Source organism: Falco peregrinus, chromosome 1, assembly GCF_023634155.1.
Source record: "Falco peregrinus isolate bFalPer1 chromosome 1, bFalPer1.pri, whole genome shotgun sequence".
NCBI lineage: Eukaryota > Metazoa > Chordata > Aves > Falconiformes > Falconidae > Falco > Falco peregrinus.
This window is the reverse complement of record NC_073721.1, coordinates 86,895,185-86,915,398: the sequence shown is the minus strand read 5'-3', so window position 1 is coordinate 86,915,398 and position 20,214 is coordinate 86,895,185. Positions and strand designations below refer to the sequence as shown.

The 20,214-nt window shown below is 41.8% G+C and overlaps 1 protein-coding gene and 1 long non-coding RNA gene across 12 annotated transcripts in view; both read left to right on the top strand.

Annotated features, from left to right (window-relative positions):
* FOXN3 (forkhead box N3) overlaps positions 1-20,214 on the top strand; it is a 212,151-nt gene that overhangs the window by 149,152 nt on the left and 42,785 nt on the right. The window lies entirely within an intron of this gene.
* On the top strand, positions 11,767-16,106 carry LOC129784011 (uncharacterized). 2 transcript variants are annotated; one of them, XR_008746346.1, is made up of 2 exons: positions 11,767-13,200; positions 14,254-16,106. It is a non-coding gene; the product is annotated as an uncharacterized LOC129784011 (long non-coding RNA). The 2 variants fall into 2 exon arrangements; XR_008746407.1 differs by having other exon boundaries at positions 14,251-16,106.

Here is a 20,214-nt window from a genome sequence, read left to right as displayed (position 1 = left end):
TAAATGCGTAAGCCCTCTGCCACGCTTTGCACGCATTTCAGGTTATTTTACATACATTACTTCATAAATAATTTGAAGAAAACTGGAATATTTGTATCAAAGGACATGAATTGTGTGGATCTCTGCATGGCAACTGTAATTAGCATTGTGAGCCTCTGCTTGTATGTCTGTGCTTGTTGAAACAGCCCACCTGTGCTGCTGTTCAAGTGCAGCACCCAACACACTTGAGGCATTGTCTCACTACAGGTATCTTCTTCGGCACTTCAGCTTTCCTGGATTCTTCATTTAGGTTGTTTCTTCAGTAATTATTAACCAAAAATCAGGAAGTGAAATGCTGTTGAATTTACATAGGAAGCTAACAAGCTGAAGCCTTTGAATTTACATAGGAAACTAACAAGCTGAAGCCTGTTAGATGTTCTGCCCTGCAGGCACATTTGGTCATTCAGAAGCAAAAAAAGCCTGTGATAAGTAGCTCCAGGTATGCAAACTGCATCCAAAATAATAAATGAGAGTTTCCCATTGTCCTCACTGGTTGGAAAGTGGTGGTTGCCTTTGGCCAGGAGATGGACTGCTATGGGGAGCTGCAGTCAGCCCTACTTGGGGAAGGTGGTGATCCGGCCCGTGCCAGGAGGCCCCCGCAAAGGTCAGAACGAGATGGTCTCCAAAAAAGAAAGCAGTCTCTCAGTTTCATCCCACAGGTCATGTGAGCAGCAACTAATTTGAAAAGCAGCATTGAGACATGTGAAAGGAGAAACCAGGTGATGAGGACTAATTAGAGTAAACAATGGTTAGTACTGAAGATGCATCTGACTCACCCATCTAAGAATTCAGATGTACGTTTTTCTCTGCTTGGATTCCCTCAGCTGGCAAGGAACAGTTCTACAGCAAGTACCAAGTTTCCTAAATGACTCATGATTTAGCTAATTCTTACGAATTCAGGACAAATGCTGAAGTTTGGGAAGATTTTGACATGCTGTTCTTGTTATACCAACACAAAGATTCATCTTGGCTTTCGCTGCACTGCTTTGTGGTGGTGGTTTCACAAGTCGTATTTCTTCTAGAGTTGCTGAACCCCATCAGGCTACTGTTCTGCCATAATGTATTCTACTGACAAAGCTGACTGTCAGTTATGTTAGTTAGCTGTTGGTAGTGATTTGTCTACTACAAGCAGTGTATAGGCTGGGGCGGGGGGGGGGGAGCATATCTTTCCATCCAGCTTTAATTCATCTCTCCTGTTATGTATACTTAAGGATACAGATCCTCTTATTAAGTAATTGCTTAATCTTTCCCACCCACCCTACCCCCCACCCCATTAATCTCCTGCTTTATTCAGTGCATTAACTGTGGAAACTGAAATTTGGGGGAGCTACTCCAAATCTACCAAAATGTAGCATTTCCTAGCTTTTAAGTCTTCACCTTTTGGTGGGTGGAGTTGGGTTTGGGTTTTTTTGGTTCTGCCACCTTCATGACTTTCATTTAAGTTAGTTACTTATGTATGTAAGAAAGTCTGGACTACCGGTTCTGCCATGCTTTTGCATGTTGCATGCTGCATGCCAGTTCTGTATGAGTTTATTGTATTATCTGAGGTGCTCAAAAAAACAATAAAAAAGGAAACCTTGAGCACCCATTCTCAATCTACTCAAATAGAGACTGAGGTATCCATTTAACAAAAAAGATTATTCTGTTACTTAGTTGTTTAGTCGGGAGTTTGTTTCCCTTGCTGGTGTCATTATTTATTATTCCCTTCACTGAAATTGAAACTCTGAGTCAGTTTCTGTCATCAAGGAAAACCATTTGCATTTTTTTGGACTTCATAGTCTGGTCACTCTAATAGAAGTATAGTCAGGCAGTACTTTTCTGTAGGTGGCATGGCACTTTGCAGAAAATCAAAATTACAGACCTTTGCCCTGGGATATCCACTGTCTAAATGTAACAAGTGTAAAGACATTATTGGTTTTGTCCTCAAAAATTAGGAAGTATTTTCAATAATGATAAATTACTTGGATTGTGATAATAACTGAGCAGTTGCCACACACAGTACTTCTTACCTGCAAAATACTTCAAAGCATTATCTAATTAAATGACACAACATCCTTTTTACTGTGTTTGGGCGAGCACCAGTACCCCTGGCTTAAATGGAGAGTTTGAGCAACTTCTCCAGGGCAAACCTGTGCCCATCAGGTGTGGCAGGAGCCACAGGATCCCTGATCCTTCCTTGATTCCTACATACTTTTTTAAAATGCACCTTGAGAGAGATTCCCATTATAGTCTAGAATTGTGAAGTATCTGTGTGTATGTTTTGGACGCAGAGTTTTGGAGGCCTGAATGAATAAATGCGTGGTCTCTCAGTTTGGCGGGAAATTTGCCGTAGGTTTTCTTTGTCGGTGATGGACATCTACTGTGAGACTGCTTGACAGAAAATCAGAAATAGGCAGGTGGTAGAGGGGATGAAAGGCCTTCTGTACTTGGCCAAGTGAGAAAGTGCACATCAAGACCAAGGAGTGGGGTAAGTAACTGGGGAATAACAGATTATCTGTGTGAAGTGGTTGTAAATCCCATTAGTACTTCCTCGACCAGAGATAGTATCTTTTTATCTCAAATAATCTGTACGACTCTTCGCTGAAGGCATGGCTGCTGTGTAAGATCTGGGCTAGCTTCCACATGACAAACCCCAGTGACACCTTGTGCTTCGGGTTCCTGAACTTTCACGCGTGAACTGTCTGAAATTTTGGCTGGGAGACTTAGGATTTCTGAGATGTCTCTGCTCAGGTATCAGTACTGGCAGCTGGGGCGGCACATCTGCCTGCAGCTCGCTGTGTCCGTACAGCTGCTGGAGCAGTCACATAAGCAAGTATGAGGTCTGTCATTTCCTGCAGTATTTTTGCTATTAAAAGTACTCAAATCGCAGAGCACTCAAGTTAAGCAGTTCATGCACTTTGGAATTGAAAAGACTGCCTTGGAGAAACTCTCCCAACTGCGGCGGAATGAATTCTGAACAGGGCTTGAGGATTGCTGGAAATGTGAGCGGATGAGGGGCTGGGAAACCTGGTGGAGTTTCAGAATGCAAGGGTGGTGTGTCTGAGGAGCATTATCTTATCTGAATGGTGATTCCTATTCTGTACATTAATTAAAACACATAGTGTACAAATGAGCATTTAGGAAGTCTTTTGGATGACCTTTTCCTAAGGGGATGTTTTGGAAGTAAATTGTGAGCTGTATGTGCCTGCTCAGTGTAGCCTCTAAGAACTGCACTGAGCCAAACAGTCCAAATTCTGTGCCCTCTTTAAGCAGTGGGGTTTTGTGTATGTTAATAGTTTTGGGGGCACTGTTTTATTTTGTTCTTAATAATGTATTTTGGTATCCTCATTCTGTCAGGGAAGTAATAAAACCACTTTTGTCAAATCAGTAGAGATTAACAGTGTGGAATGGAGGCATCTGGTTCAAGGATACGGAGAGGAGTCGTCAGTTTTAAAAGAAAATTGACAGCCGTTAAGAAGTTTTACTTATTTCTCAATGATTCTTTTTCATGAAGACTACTTGAACAAATTTATTCAGGAACCAGTTTGGATGAGTTAAACCTGTTATAGGTGGGTCTGATTGTGTGTTTCTTGTAAGTATAGAAACAAGGTTCTCATTTAGTAATCAGAAAATGTTTACGTGAGACATGCTTTTTTGTTACTTGCCAGTTTTGCTTTCTTTGCTGTTTCATTGTACATTCGTGACTGATTTGTGTGCATCCTTGCTTTGCGTAACACCCCACGTTCCGTATCTTGGGTGGAATGATCTCATGCGCTGGCAGAGGGTGGGTACTGCTGTTAATTGTTACTTTGCCTTTTTTACGGAACATAGGCACATACCACCTCAAAAAGAAACAACAAACCAGTCCCACTACAAAATATTTCTCACTTGAAAAAATGTAAAATTTCTTGGATTCTTAGTACTTGCAATAACCTCAGGTGTAGCAAATTAATAATAATCAAAGCCAAGTAACAGTTTAACAAAACTGCTGGGTTTAGAGACATGGATTTTGTTTTTTAAAAACTTTTGCAGGGGGACAAATATTTCCTGTCATGGGAAAAGAAGTTATAAATGCCCATGTGGAATTAAAAGGGATTTGGAAATGAAATGCAACCCTGTGCCCCAAATAAGAAACTGCATGTGGTTTGCCTAGGCATTTCAGGAAAATCCACTGTCCTAATCTAATCCAAATAATTAGATTTTGGATTAAGGTAGGCTATAGTCCATCAAAACCAGAACAGGTAGGGATAATTTTTGTCCAGTCTGAACCCTCTGTTACTATGCCTAGGTTATTTTTCCTATTTATAAACCTCTGTATCTTTCCTTTCAATGATTAATCTACAAGCACAGTGCAAAAGTTATTAAGGCTAGAAACAGACAAAAAGATAAATGCTGACCTTTCTAATTGGCTCTTGAAACATGAAATATTTACCGCTGGGAGGATTAATAATGTGTGTGGAATGATTTGTCATCCAAACTAAGTATTTCTTGCTTCTTTATAAAGCCATGCTACTAACCTCAGATAAATAAATACCTGCTAGTGCCTCCACATAATGGATTTTTTGACATCATCGTAGAAAGAGATCTTACTTCCAAGCAATTCACAATAAAGTTCAGTAGCCAAGCAACTTTACTGTTGGTTCCCATGCTTCCTTTGCTAAGTGCTATCATGGCTGGAAGCGAATCGTTTACTTCTTTATCGGAAGTCTTTGGCACCAGGAATCAAGATTTAATCATTCTCTGCATTGATGGGTAGCAGAGCATAACGGTGCTCTCAAAGCTGACAGGGTGGTATTTTGGTATCTGGTATTTGCTTGTGTTCTCCAGAGTTTGTGGAAAGAACTGTAAAACCTGTGTTTCTTCGCTCCACTGTGGATTAGGGGGCTTGAAGTGTTAACTCGGAGGTTTTTTTCTCTGTTAGTACTGAAGCTGAAATGTCTGGTAGTACCCTAGAAAGCATAACGATGTCGCCACCAAGAACATGCTTGTTTTTACCGTGTTTCACAGACTAGTTAGGATTAACTATTTCTATTGCACCATATTACAGCAAGTTTTATTGGCAAAGAATAGTAACTTCAGCATTTCACTGACAGATCTACAGTCTCTCCTCACAATAAGGACTCCGTAAACACGATGAAATGGATTGTCTTTGTTGGAGTGTTGGTCCGTTAAAAATGACAGTGAAAAGAATGCCAGAAAGTACTCTACTTTTACAAAGGGGGGGCGGGGGGCGGGGAGGCAACAGGTTTAAAAAACAAAAACAACAAAAAGACCTTTCCTGTGGCTTTGTTGCTGTGATAAATGCAGTACGTTCCAGGGACTTCTGAAAGTGAGTCTTTAAAACTGGCCTGACACAGAAAAGTGCAAACACTGAGCTAATCTTGAAGAGCAAGTAAAATCACATTGTGTTTGACTTTAAAAGGAATGGTGAACTCTATCCTGCTGGGTCCCTGATGAGCACTGATGTTTCGGAATCATAGTAGTCTGTGTAAATTCAGTCTTACGCATTATATAACAGCTGAGGATTTTAGGAGAATTATGATGTAAAAGCCTGATGCTTATTTAATAAACTGATCATTAATTACAGTTAAACAGTTTACTTCTGGAGTGAAATGAAGAGTAGCTTTGCAGCTCTTTTCATTTTAATTGCAGCATCTGTTGCAAGCCTAAGTTTCTCTTCCCTGACAGAGCATTTTGCTACATTAACACTGTATGCATATTATTGTCAGTGTTATAGCGCAGCCTCATTGTTTATTTTGGGGTGCTGGTATGTGCCCATTCCATGAGACACTGACCAGTTTGCTCAGAACAAGCAGCAGGAACAAATTGTTGATCCATTCTAGCTGGTTTTGATCCTAGTTTCCTAGATGTGCTTTTCCTTTTTTTCCCCTTTCTCTTCTACCACTTCCAATTAAATCATGTAATTGTAGAGGAAGGCACATGTCATTGTACCAGCGTTATAAAAAGATGCTTGTGTAGGTTATTTATGATTGAATTTGCTCAGGAGCTCTGCCGTCGCTGGTGGAGGGATCCATTAGTAGCTAGCAAGACCTACAATCAAAAGCTTCAAATAAAGTGCCAACTACTTAAAGTTTGGGACTACCTATCGATTCTGCATCTGAATCTGAATCTACTGTGGCAGCCACTTCAACTTTGAAGCTGTTGCTCTGAAGTCAGAAGTAGGCTCGTGCTCTCAAGACGTTTGAACTTTGGAATTGCCTCCATTTCTGCAGCAGCCACTGACTAAATGAAGAAAGAAGAATAGGCTTTTCATATTTATGCTTTCTAAGGCATGGATGTCCTGTCCCAGAAGGGAGATTGTGGAAACAGACACAAGTGTAGAGAAGGAAGAGTTAGTACCTGAGCTGCTAGATAAAGACTCTAAAAATCATCAATGACCCAAAGCAGTACTGGGAGGTCAATTAAAAAGGAAGAAAGTCAGTATTACCCTGTTGAACGAAAACCAGAACATCTCACAACTTCAGTTCTTCCTGAAAATCTTTCATTTCCCAAGAATAATTAACCCCATCTTTACAGTGAAGAACTGAACTGCTGCTTTTCCGGAGGTATGAATAAAAATGTGCGTTTCCTGAGAGGGCCACAGATTCAATATAACGATGCTCCAGGTTTGATGATGATTCCTGCACTCATTTTCTCCTGTGGCCATTAGTGGAATAAAAGTGAACAGGTTCCCCTTACCTGGAGCCTGTGGTATAAGGCAGTGTTCACAGCAAATTGTCCTGGGAAAACGTCTACTGTTTCTTCTTAGGTGGAAAATCAGATCTTCCCCTGAACGTGCCCCCTCTATTGACAGGGTTGATTTCGTTATTATTTTGGGAAGTCCTGATTTCACACAGACACATTAATAAAGAAAAAAAGTTTGCACAAGAATTGCACTGTGCATGTTCACTAGTGCTGATGCAGAGAAAGTGTTCCAGTGTTGCCTTGTCTAAATACAGGTTTTGATTGTTTTTCTTCTTTCGTAAGGGAGCATCAGGGAGTGGTATATCAGCTAATAGAGCAGAGTAAAAGCTTTCATGTACACAGTTTATTAATAGTAGTACTAAAGCCACTTCTTTGTTGCCCACGTGTTGACCCCTAGTACCAACCTGCATGTCCGCTACACGCAGTGTGGTGTGATCACTGGTGGGCTAATCTGCAGGTGACAGAAACACCAGCAGTGATGTTCAGCTATGTCACAGGAAGAACCAGCTCTTCGGCCCCTGGAAGTCTGTTGAGTTACAGGAACTTTCACCAAAGGATTTTGGATTGTGCATCTTCTCAGTGAAGGAAATTTAAAGAAAACTTTCCCATAAAGGCTGAGAATTTGTTGTGGAAGTTAGTGCAGACAAGTCCCTTTCATGTAGCTGTAGGCAGAACAGGCAAAAAAAGAGCTTGTTCAAAATATTAGCATAATTGGTGACTTGAAGGTTAATTAGGGCATGTATATTGTAAAACTAATGGCGGGGGGGTGTCACCTTATTTTTAATGATATTTGTATAACTTTTTCTACAGTAATTACATGTTTTACTCTGAACATCAAGTTATATTGGGAAGTAAATGGTATAGGCTGAATCTGAATTTTAAGTGTGAGCAGAGCAATGTTTAAAAAGCAATTAACTTAAAGAGGTGTACTGAGTGATAAATGGGGGAGGAGGCAAGCAATTCACAGTGAAATGATCTTGCTGTAACAGTTTAATGTTCAAGAGATGCAGTAGGGAAGCAACTTATGCATCGTCTGAATTTCTGCTGGGCTTTTGCACAAGGTAAGCTGTGGCAACACAACATACGTACACAAGCCTTTGGCTGGCAGCTTTGACTTTCCCAGTGGCTTTCCTTTGCCCACAGTATTGTCAAATGTTTATTTACATAAACATCATTTATTGAATGTAACTTTAATTATAAAAAGTTCCAGTTTTATTGTGGGTTTGGAAGACATTAAAGAAGCGAGATTTCTGTCCCTCTAGCTTTTCCTCCTGGTGACTCATGGACCTTCACGCAGCACTGTGGTAGTTGTATGATTTACAGCTGGGGCATGTGTTCGAAAGTAAACAGACTAAAACTCTGAAGAGCTTTGCAGCAGTACTATCATGTTATCTAAGGGGCCTCTTGACTACTAATCAACTTAAAATACTGTCTTTATATGCAGTTCTGTCATCCATGCGGGTATGTCTGACCAGTCATGTTACTGGGGGCAACACGTATAGGAGAAGGAGAACAGCCCCCCATGACTTCTGTTTAGTTGGATCTTTCAAGCAAGCATTTCCCTTCCTTCCAGAAATGACAGAACCTGAAATAATAGAATTTGTGAAGTAAATGAAGGGAGATGCAATGGGTGATGAGTCATTACTTCATTTTCTGTATTTTAAAATGTTTGTTTTGTCTGTAACTTAAAACTCTTCCCAAATGTTGACCAGTTTTAATCCTGTCCTGTGTTCAGAGAAGAGTGATTTACCAAAGTTAGAGAGCATAAGTTAAGTTACTGATTAAATTTGCCAAAAGAAATAAAGAAAATTAAGTTTCTGTGCTGCTTTGAAAACTTAATTTCTTTAAAGACTTTCCAGATCTTTAAGCTTCTAATTCTTGCAAGTGCAGTAGAAATGATGTAATATGCAAAACAGCAATATTTTGAAAAATAAGTAACTTTTTAAAGCATTACTGCAATTACTCTATTTAAAAGTACTTATTTGGAAATAACTCGGAGAACTTTTGCTTACTTGATGGGTTGTGCTAGGTTTTTTTCTACAAGAAATGCAGAACTGTGGCTGTACCTCCCAAGTACTAGGCTTGGGTGAATTTTCTGCTGGTGAGAGTTTGTTAATGTGGTTTTACAGGTAAATTCTCCTTGCAAGAACACTGTGTGCCACCAAAAAGCATTTTGCTGGCACATTCACATTTACTAACTGGAGTATATCTTCAGAGGCACCACCAAATACAGATCGGCACGTGGTGACTCTCTGTGTTACGCTGAAGCGGCAGTCTCCTGCTGAGCCTGGGTACCTGCTGAGACCTGGTTGTGATCCAGATCCTCAGGAGTGCAAGACAGTGCATGCCAAGGATCATGCCCCGGCCATGCTACGCTATGCTCGCCCTTGGTTTCATCCGAAGGTGACACAGACATGTCCCCAGCTGGTGGTGAGGCAGGATCCTGCTGCACTGGGACATGCAGCAGTGGGTGAGCACCACCCTGGGGGGACCCCACCAGTATATGCCGATGATACCCGAGTAAAAAGTTGGAATTGGCAAGTGTGTTAGAATATTATTTATCCTTACTAGAACCGGAAAATTTCTTGGTGGTGTTATTATTGATCAGCTTCGTAGCTGTGCAGATCAGACTTGCCTTTTGGGGAAGAATTGCCCCTGTTAGAGCATTTGAGAGCACAGTGATAATATCAGTAATAAGTAAAACTCCGTAGCTATAGATTAGATCGCACCTGTGATGGAAAGGTTTTTACCGTGAAGGACTGTTTCTTCTGGCACAGTGCTGCACACCGTGCCTGTGTTTGTGTGGATTGTTGGCTCTTTGCCATCTCCCAATAAAAATCCAAACCACTATTGCTGAAGAGATGGAGCACAACTTTGAAATCAAAAGGCTTTCTGGATTTCAAGTTCCAGTGGTCACTGAGGAGAGCAGAAAATCAGTGCTGCCAGTGGCAAAGCACCAGATGAGCAGAGGAAATAAATCTGACTCTTAATGCACAGAAAGGGCGTTACAAAAATTGCCTGTGCCATTGGTTATGGTGGTTTTTACTTAAGGAGCAAAGACTCCATATACATATATAAGCGGTTACTTATAGTGTAGGCCAGTTATATTTTCAGTAACACTCAGAAACACATTGTAAGTTGGGATTTCTTTGCTATAATCGGTTTAAAATCAGGCATAGAGGAATAGGTCTTGGTGGGTCTTTTTTCAAGTCTTTGTTTCTTAAAAAATTGCTTGTATCAAATATGTTTAAAAATGTGTTGGTTTATATTGCCAGTTTGAAGTGCAGATCAAGTCAGCATTGCAGCAGCCACTGTGTATAGATGTAGGAAGAACATCTTTTTGTTAATATCAGTTGATACATCTTTGAGTGTTTAATGGAACATAACATAAAAGGCACATTCCTTGCCAAAACTTCCTTTGTGCTGGGCTTCTCTCTAATGTAATTTCCGTCAGTTAAAGAATAAAGAGAGCATGTTTTTGGGCCCGTTTTGCTTGGCAGTGCACAAAGGAAAAGAACGTTGGGGGGGTTGAGAGTATTATTTCTCAGCTACTTCATACAAAGAAATACTGTACTGCTTTCAGAAATCTCTTAGTACAAATGCCTCCTGTCACAGGCGATCAGTGTTAAGCCATTTTGACACAGCTGTATGGTATACTGCAGTGTGTTATAAAATTGTTGTCCTGGACTCAGTAAAGAAAGGCTGGAACTGGGCAAGAGCTGTAAGTCTGATTTTCCATCTCACGTGGGCACTAATTGTGGAGTGAGAATCGTTTCAGTGAGTAGCCATTTGGAAACAACGCTGTCTTGCACGTGCACTCAGGGAGGAGGCTTGCGTGGTGCAGAGCTGCCTGGGGAGAGGCCGGCCTGGGCGGGCTGGGGTGTCTGTGTCTGTCTGCCTGGGGTCTGGGCGGTCATGCAGTGCTGTCTTACAGGAAGTGGTAAGAGATGATGCTCCATCGCTTCCACGGCACTCGTGTTGACTTGGCCTTCTGATTTTGTCAGTATGTCTCTATCACAGCCCTTATCATTTAAAATCCGTTTCTTTCCCTGTTTTGAACTTAAACACAACGTATTAATGCTCCATCTTAAAAGGGATCCAGACAGCGTGGGAGGGCCGAACATTTTGGGGACTTCTTATTTCAAGCCTTTATATCCATGGCAGTAGATGTCCTACCAGTGCATTATCCCAATCAGAAAAGTTTAACCATAGAACACGGAGTGCATGGCTCTGTCTTCTGCTGCCTGAAGTGTTTTCTGCCAGTTCTCTGTACTGGGAGCCAAGGTTTGACTGGGAAAAAGAGCTGAACTTCCACTTCAAAAGGTGGGGAGGGAAGAAGCCAGAGAGCTGCGAACTCTGCCTAGGGTGGGCAGCATGGCTGCCAAAGAGGGAATGGCCCTGGCTGCCAGCAGTCAGCCTGGTTCAGCAGCTGCCTAAAGACGCTGGGAGGAGAGATCGTGTGCTGCATGCTTGGCACGCACTGAAGTTGTTCTGCTGTCGTAGCCCTGCGCAGGGAAAAGGCAGAAGGTAAAGAGCCGAAGTTCCCTGTGGTTGTTAGCATAAACATATGCACATGGATGTGCTTCATGCTTGTTAAACTTACATCCCTGTTGCCCTCTTTCAAATGATCTGTGTAATACTGAAAATGAGATAACAGTAAATAAAATGTTCAGCCTACTTTGCAACTGTCAATAAGCAAATGTCTCCATTTTATGTTGTGTGCACATATTCGGTTATCAGATGTTTCCTGCCGTCCTGCTGCTTGATGCTCTTTGTATGTCTCTCCTTTTGGAACTAGCATATGAATTTTCTCTCCTAATTACAATCTTGCACTGCTTAAACTGGTTTGCTAATGATGAGAGTGGCCATTACTTCATTAATGTGTAAGAGGAAAGTAAGATTCAACTCCCTTGCCTTCTCCTGGTCACAAGTACTTTGAAGGTAGGTGACTTTATTCCCACACTTAAAATTTGAATATACTATCTTTTTTTATGCTCGAAACATCAAACTTCCTCATTAGTGGACTTACTGTGAGAACATCCTCTAGATCTGGCTCTTTGACTTAAAAAGAGAAACTGAAATTTTTATCAGATTTATTTGTGACATACTGAATTCCATCAGATTTTCTTGGTGTCCTTATATTTTTCAATTTTCATGAAAGTGCTTTATTTAAAATTTAGTTTTAAGAGGTGGTTTCTTGATGTTGGTTCAGCATTGCAGCCTGTTCTGTTTGTAGTCCGTCTTCAGTACATGGCCCAATACAGCATGCTGTCATACTGGGGTGGGAGAGAATACTTGGAGATTTGAGAGGAAGCAAAGGCCTGTCTGTAGTTTTTCATGTTTGTTTTGACTTTTTTGTTCAGTTCTAATTCATTGCTTTTTAATAAGTGTGAGCCATTCAACTTCCAGTGCTGGTTTTGTTTTTTCTGGTTTTGCAGTTGAGGAAACACAACTGTGTTTGTGATTCAAACGCAGTTTGAAACAGAATTGGCTTATTTCTTTGCTAGTATATTCTAGCAAAATTACGTAGACATAGCATGATGAAAACAACTAATTTTGCCTCTGAGTATCCATTTTATTCACAGTGAGAAGGGGAATCCCGGTGTGCAAATGAAGGGCACTCTGTGTTTGCATAAAGTGTTTTCTCTTTTGGTCTTTCAGTTGGGTGTTTCCCTGCTATTTTGTTTATTGCAGGCATTTATATGTGGTGAGTTTAACAGTTTCCTTCAATAGTTTCTGAGTTTTTTCAAGGTCTTTCGGGTGCTTACTCTGGTGTTTTGCTTTAAAAGAATCTCCGGTCCCTCTGTAGATAACTAATTTTGCAGCTTTGCTCAAACTGCAAGGTCACAAATCCTGTACCTTCAAGTGAACTGTAGTTTTGGTTTTAGCATGGCTCATTTTAACTTTGTTTGCCTTTAAACCTGGTTTCATGCTTTACTTTCACAGTAAAGGCACGCTGGCTGTTCCAGTGCAAGTACACGGTGTTCCTTTATATTTGCTGTTGGTGTGGATGTAGGCTGCTGCTAACACAGTAAGAAGAAAGGGGTTTATCGATATTTGTATAAGGTGTGTGGTTTATTTTTCCCCACTGGATGTGTTGTTAAATAATAACCGCTATAGCTCAGTGTTATTTCTAGGTAAGTTTATAAAAGTACACACATCACTTGAAGGACTATGGGTTTTTTCCCACCCTAAACTGTTGCATGGAGACTACTGTTCAGTATATAATGTGTTAGACTGCAGCAGTGAAATATGTGTTCTCTAGGTGGAAACAGAGAGATGTATGACACTTTGGTGACATGTATATAATTAGTTCTGGGGAAGCAAGAGTGAATTACCGTTTGTGGTCAGCTATGTATTAAAATAGGATTATGTTGTTTCCTTAAACAGATGTAGAAAGCTTTAACCAAATAGGTAGTGTGTTTTCCCTTGGCTTGGGCAGAGCGACCTGCACTCTGAGGGCAAAAGGACGTGAGTGTAAGTTACCTTATCACGGCACAAGAAATAATTATTTGATCCTGCATATTATCTAGCCTTGGGTTTGGTCTGTCTCATACTTGGCTGAGATGGAGGGGGCTTTGGGAGCCTTCCGCTTTCTGAGGCGCACAGCTCCTCCACACAGGCTGGGTCTGGCTTTGCTGTGTGGAGGAGGAGAGACCGGTATTCACCAAGTTGGTTGGTGACTGCTTAAAAGGAGAGGTAAATGCTGAAAAACCAAAGGCTGCCTCCTGTCTGGCTACCCAAAATGAGGCCAGCTGGGTATTTGAATCAAACAGAAACGCCTCCCTCAGTGATTTAAAGCACAGTCTGCAGCTGAGCGTGTGGGGTGAGGGAGAGGTTTGTGATGAGCAGATTATTTCATCCAGCCATCCGTGAGAGTCAGGGTCTCTTGCTCTCTTCTGTGTTGTTTTGTCTTTAAGGAAGGTGGCTTTTAAGTATGCCACAGCGTTTCCTGTCCTGCCAGGGTGACGGATGTGGTCCTTCCTGGTGTGTGGATGGCTGCAGGTTGCCATGGCAATAGAAAGCCTCCCCAGCCAAGGACTGAAAGGCTCCATCACAATGTCTTTGCTGGGAAATGCCTAAAGCGGCAGAGACATCTTGTCCTGTTGGGGAGCGGAGCCACCTCTGAGTATCTCATCAGTCACTGAAATGCACTGACCCTATCTGATTTGATTATGGATCAAAGGATGAGGGTGTTTGTTTTCAGACTGAAAGGGTATCACTGCATATTGAAATGCATCTCTGCTGTCATGTAGAAAAACACATTTCTGGTGTACTGTGTTCCTTCTGCCTAGCAGGGATGCTTTCCCCTCATCTGATCGAACATGAGAGCACGAGTACCACATTGGACTGACTTAGCTAGATCAATCACATCCTGTATTTAGTCATCTCTCTCTTGCTTGGCAAGTTACATTTCAGTGCACCATGAGCAAGTATAAAGACAATTCTTACATAAGTCACTTTAATTGAGTTTGTCAACTTTAATATCCCATTCTGATCTCATTTGTTGTTCTTCACTGACTTCAGCAGAATCATTTCTGATGCACAGGATGATAAGGGAGGTTCAGATCTGAAATGCCTGTGTGCTGCAGTGAGGTGAAGCAGTCGAGAGTACTCCCTTGCATGCTGCTGTTTCCACGGTGTGGCGTTCCCATCAGAGAACAATCCTGGTCCTCACATGATGCAAATATCCATTGGTTAGAAGGGAAACTGACAGCTGTTTCTGTCTACAGACAAAACACGACCTGAGCTTCAGAGCTGTTATGTTACCTCACTCTCTGTGCACACATGGGAATTTCATATAATTAAGTTTCTAGACTATGGCCTGTATTTTTATAACTCTTTTTTTACCTTATCTAGCCTGCTGTGGGTGCTGCTACAATATAAAAAAGCAAGCAGTGAAAGGAATCTTCAATAGGGTGTGTTTGAGAAGTTTTTATAATAGTTTATTTTAAATCCTTGCTTCTGTGTGGGTAAAATGTAATTAAAGAGCTGCATTGCAACTGATGCTAATTCTGAAAATACATTAAGTATATATCATCAAAGTTTTTATTTCTGAAAGCTCTAATTTTGTAAAAATACTGGAAAGCGTTGGAAATAGAAGCCTGGTTGCACTGTAAATAGTGCAAAAGTATTTTAGTAACTGTAGTACTAATGAGCAGAATGTCTTTTTTTCTTTTTTTTCCCAACCCCCCCTTTAATTTTTTTAAAATGGCATTAGTATTCCAAACAGCAAAATCCCTGGCTGGAGAATTGTAGAAATGATGATTGCTCATTAGCAAATAGAATACAGATGTTCCGTTCATTTTGCCTGAGTGCTTCACATAAACACCTTGGGGAGTGACTGGCACAGAGTACAAAACTTGATAGCATAACAGTGTGCTAAACACTTCGGGGCTGGCAACAGAAGCAGAGGCATACCATGTAATTTTGTAAAATTTCATGTAATTTTTAATCATTTGTAGTGTTTGTGTAATGTGACAATCTTCACATGGGAAGGGGGTGGGTGGCGGATGCGTGTGTCTCTACAGGGCTGTAATCAACACCAGAAACTAGAGTTGGGTCAACTTTGTGGAGGTCTGTTCATGTCTTTTTGGTTGACTTTCTGCCTTCAGCTTAAAGGAACAAACTTCCACCACCATGCAGGTCCGTGAGTGTTGTATTGGTTGTAGGCTTTTGTATTTGCCTGACCAGTTGCCCAGAATTTCTTGGGCCTCTGAGGCAGCATCTCTTTGGTTCTTTTCTCATGTATCTTCAGGTGGTGTTACCAGGTAGGAAATCTGTTGTTCCTCGTCTCCCTCTCTTCCATTCCTCCCTCCTCCCCCCCCCCCAACAATGATCCAAATTACTTTTAATTTTTAATTATATAGGTGCCATGACTGTTTTCAAGGACATACTAAATAAGGACTGGAGTAGTAAGGCACCATTAGGGACTTTGTGGTAGTTCTGTGTTAGTTGCTATGGGATTTTACGTCCCAGTAGGATGTTGCTAAATTCGGTTCTCTGCCAATGCCTGCGGTGCTTATGGAGCAGCTGGAAGGGGAGATCCCCCTACTCCGCCGGAGGAGCCAAGTGAGCCAAGCCTCTCTGTGTCCCTTGCTCTTGGACTTTGCTCCTTGCAGTTTTCTAGAAGAGACAGTTCCATTTCAGTGAAGATGCAGGAATTGATTGGTTTATAAAACACATGTAAGAAATGCTGAATCTCATTCATGCAATTGGGTAGACTTTTAAAGAAAGGGGATTTGTAGCTGTGATATTACTCTGGCCTCTTGCCGTGATGTGTGTTGTACTTGTTTAGCTGCCAGGGACGGGCTGGGAAGAAGCTGAATGGACTTCAAAAGTTTCAAAATTCATTTAATTTATTAAAGAATATATTGATTCCAGTGAGTTCTTTTTGTTATTTTTTTTTTCTTTTTTTTTAACATTGGGTAAGAACTCTTCAAATTACTGCCATAAAGTCATGAGCAGTAAAGTTGTGCTTCAAAGCAGCACCTACTTCAAACTGCAGCTGAACTACCATATGCCAGACCTGATTGCCTGCTGCAGCTACTCTGTAAAATTATTATGCAGCAGTACATCCTTGGCAAGCAATTATTAAAAAATGCTTTTGTGGCATTTTTTTAGACCTTTTAAAGTAGCTTTTTTCTTTTCCACGTTAATGGAAAAGACTTAAAAGTATTAAACAATGTCAGCACTGGGAATTGGTCAGATGATACAAATGAGAAGACAGCATTGGGCACCCAGAGAGCTGGTTGTAGCCTCAGGGTTTGTTGGTTGTGAGCTCCCATCCCACATTTAAACGAATACTTAAAACTAAATGGAACTTACTAACATTAGTTTGTCCTGCTGAGTTGAAAACAATCTGTATAAACGTCATAAACCATAGTAGGTGCCAAAGTTAAACCACTTCTAGAGGCAGAATCAAATTAAAGTGAATTGAAACAAGTTGGATCAGCATGAAGTGACTCTGTTTGTAAAGAGTACTTTGCATTTCTATATCTTTTCACAGCCATAATTGAGAGAAGAATATAGGCGACTTCACTTACAAAGCTGCTGTTTGCTTCCTCCTTTTGCCCTAAAGCAAACAAAATAGGCAGGCTACCAATTTGGAATCTATTGAATGAACCCAAATCACTTATGTGCTGTTTAGTTGTCATGACAGCAAGGCAAATAGATGTGTAAAGATTAGCCAAACAAAAAGGCAAAAACCTTGGCCCTGTTGTAAGGATTTGGAAACACAGTTAGTAGTTCATCAGTTGTTGAGGCTGCAGGATAAAGGCATGTAGGAAAAAGCAAGCTGAAAGTAAAAAGCCTCATCTGTGAGATGTGTAGGAATGAGGGGATTCTTGGGATAAAGTTTTTTAAGTGTTACTGTCATCTCATCATGACTCTTCTGGTTTCTGTTCCCTTGCATATTCAATATGTATTGAAAATCACATTAACAAATAGCAAGGATGTGAAGGAAAGCATGTTAAAGGAGAAAATCAGTGATCATGTAAGCTTATTGACTGAGACACTGCTCTGTTTTGCAAAGATGTGTCTGAGAAAGGTGTGAATGAGGACATCAGGTTTCTTATTAGATCACATTAAAGATATCTGAGAAATTGTAGACTTCAGGACAGCTACAGCAATTATTATTGTCAGCCAAGACACATGTAGTAAGAGACCATCTTTGCCTCAAAAAGCTTGCAGAGTGAATACAGCAGCCCATGCAAAGGAGAAAAATTAGACTTCATGTGTTTCATCCTTCTAAACAGATTCCCTGAAACCACAGTGTCTGCATGGAAATAGGATGTGAATTTGAGGCTGTGCTGCTCCCAGGGTTTTGCTGACACAGGCAGGTATAGGTGAAGAAGGACTGTTGTTATATATCTTACTCTAGAGTCTGTCATTGAATATGGGCCCAGGGCTTAACAGAGAAAGTCCAGATGGATTGAGCCTTTGGTCTCCTGTCACTGCCTTGGAGGTCTGATGTACTTTTCTTGGAAATTGATAAATGGAGTGGTAGAGAACTGTTGCTGTGATATGAATTATTCCCACTGTTATTAAATAATAAACATGACCACAGCGACCTGCTCAGTCTCTACACTGGATTCCTTCTGTGGCTTAATCTTGGTAATGGCTTCGTATTTGAACTACATCATGTCATGGGTGAGCTGCGGGCTGCTGAAGAAAAGGGCAGCAGAAGGAAGTTGGTAGATTGATACCATATCATGTGTAGCATAAAGTAAGGTAGTAAAAAGCCCTAGGAAATTATATTTCTTAAGTAATGCGATCAGAATTGCACTTAGACAGAGAAGATTGCTTTGTATTTATTAGCTGTGTTTACTGCTTTTTCTGATGTGCCTAAATAGGAAAAACAGGTATTCGGAAACTTCAAGGAGTGGAAAATGGAGTTCTAGACCCAAATCTGTACAGTTACTTTTGGGAATAACACAGCAAAATGAGTGAGCTTGATTTGCTGCGCAGCAGATGCCAGGATTATATGATGTGGAAGGAATTTTTTACTTCTAAACCCTTTCAGTGTGATGAAATGCAGGGAAGAGGAAGGAGGGGCTGACATAAGTGCCCTCGGTTTTTTTAACCTCTTCTGTGCTCTGAATCCAGAGACACACCAGCTGATTCACGCAAGCACAGCCCATCTGCGTAGGTGGACTCTACCAAAACAGTAATTAAATGTAGTGTGTGTTTCTGGACTAGAGCTAAAAGGGAATGGAAAATAATACTATTTATTCTGTGGTTTAAAGCCGTGCAGCTATAAACAGAAAATGCAACAGAGAACTGAGTTTGCATGAAAATTGATGAAGAGTACTGTGTGTCTTCTTTTGTATTTATGCATTATTTAAAACAAGTTTAGCAGACTATAAAGCTTTTGATTATAGTCAGCTTGTAAGTGTGTTCTGCTACCTTGTGCAGCATCTCAAAATGAAATGGACCAGCAGTTGTTTACAAAAGCCAAAGGTTTTCAAGACCAGCTGGTAGGAGGGGCAGATGGTATTTGGGCGTTGTGTTGTGATGTGATCTTGCAGTCCACGCAGTGCCGTGTTGGGCTGATTTATGGAGATCCATTTGCAGAGGCACCGTAGTGAACTGCTTCATTGAGAGAATAAATGTTTGAATGAAGTCTTGCCTTTTACACTGCATTTAGTAAACACCAGTGACCGCTGTTACGTCTGAAGAAAATGACGAGTATTTCGGAGCCTTTATTGAAATACTGGTGTCCTTTGCAAGCAGTGATCCTTCTGTTAAGAAGAGTTTTCTGTATGGGTTGTGAGAAGGTGAAGAAGCCGCGCGAGTAAGGTTCAGCCCCCCAGGTTTTTATGGTGGGGTCACGCAGGACCGTGTCAGTGGCTGGTGGAGGGCCGGGTGAGCTGGCAGCCCAGGTGTGCTGCCGCTGCGCGAAGGCCCAGCGTGCTGCCTTGGCACAACCTTTTCCTTCCCCGTCCGCTTCATTTTGGAAACTCAAGCAAAGTGAAAAGTGTTCCCGCTCCCCTGCAGGCAGGGCGCTGTCCCCAGCGCCCCCGCCTCTCCTCCCACCCGTGTCAGCATGCAGCCCTGCCCCTGGCGCCCACAGCATGCTGCGATGCTTAAATGGACGTTTAAGGTTGGAAAGGAGAGAAATGTTTTTCTTGGCTATTTTAAAGAGGGCCAAAATACTTCCTTGCAAAAGGGAAGGGGGGGGGGGGGCTGAACTAAAGTAGGGATAGCAGTGAAACCCCAGGTGACAAAATCTTTGCAGTGTTTTCCTTTCAGGAACTAATAAAGCTCCTCGTGACTTCATATTCAAAACCTGTTGAACCTGTTGGCAAGAACAGAGCCCTAGATCCTTCTTGCAGATGGTTTGTTTGTTGCTACCAACTGCATTTCAATTGCCTAGTGATAGTGTTTGTTTTCTTGGAATTTGCTTTCTGGTGCAGGGTTTCAGCGGTGGCTCCTGACCGCAGCCCTGCGGAGGCGGAGGTGCTGCGGGCCGAGGTACGGGGCTGCGGGCACCCCACCAGCCCTGCCCTGCGCCCGGGGGGGCGATGGCGGGGGGGGGCGGGCGGCTTTGAAGAGGCTGAATGTGGGAAAGAGGGCTAAACTGCAGTCGCTCTCCTGCTGGCAGGCACGGTCAGTGTTAAACCCGTTGCTTTTATAGGAACAGTCTGACCTACTTATTAACACATTGTATTTCCATGTTCAGCTAGGGCTGTCTGCCCCGGAGGGGTTGTGTTTCTGACCCTGCTGAAACGCGGGGCCCCAGCCCTGGCCCGGCCTCACTGGGGTCTTGGGCAGGGCATGTCCGTGTTTGTGTCTGGCAGTGAGGAGCTCTGGAACCACAGCAGCCGGTACTACGTGCTTATCCATGTGGAAAAAGGGGAAGAGCCTCCTGGAAGGACTGACACATGCCAAAGAGGAATGGGAAAATAGAAAGAAAGGAAAACTGGAGGGAAGTGATGTTTAAAAAAGGTTTTGACTAGAAATGTGGGTTTAGTTGCATTCTGTGGGGTA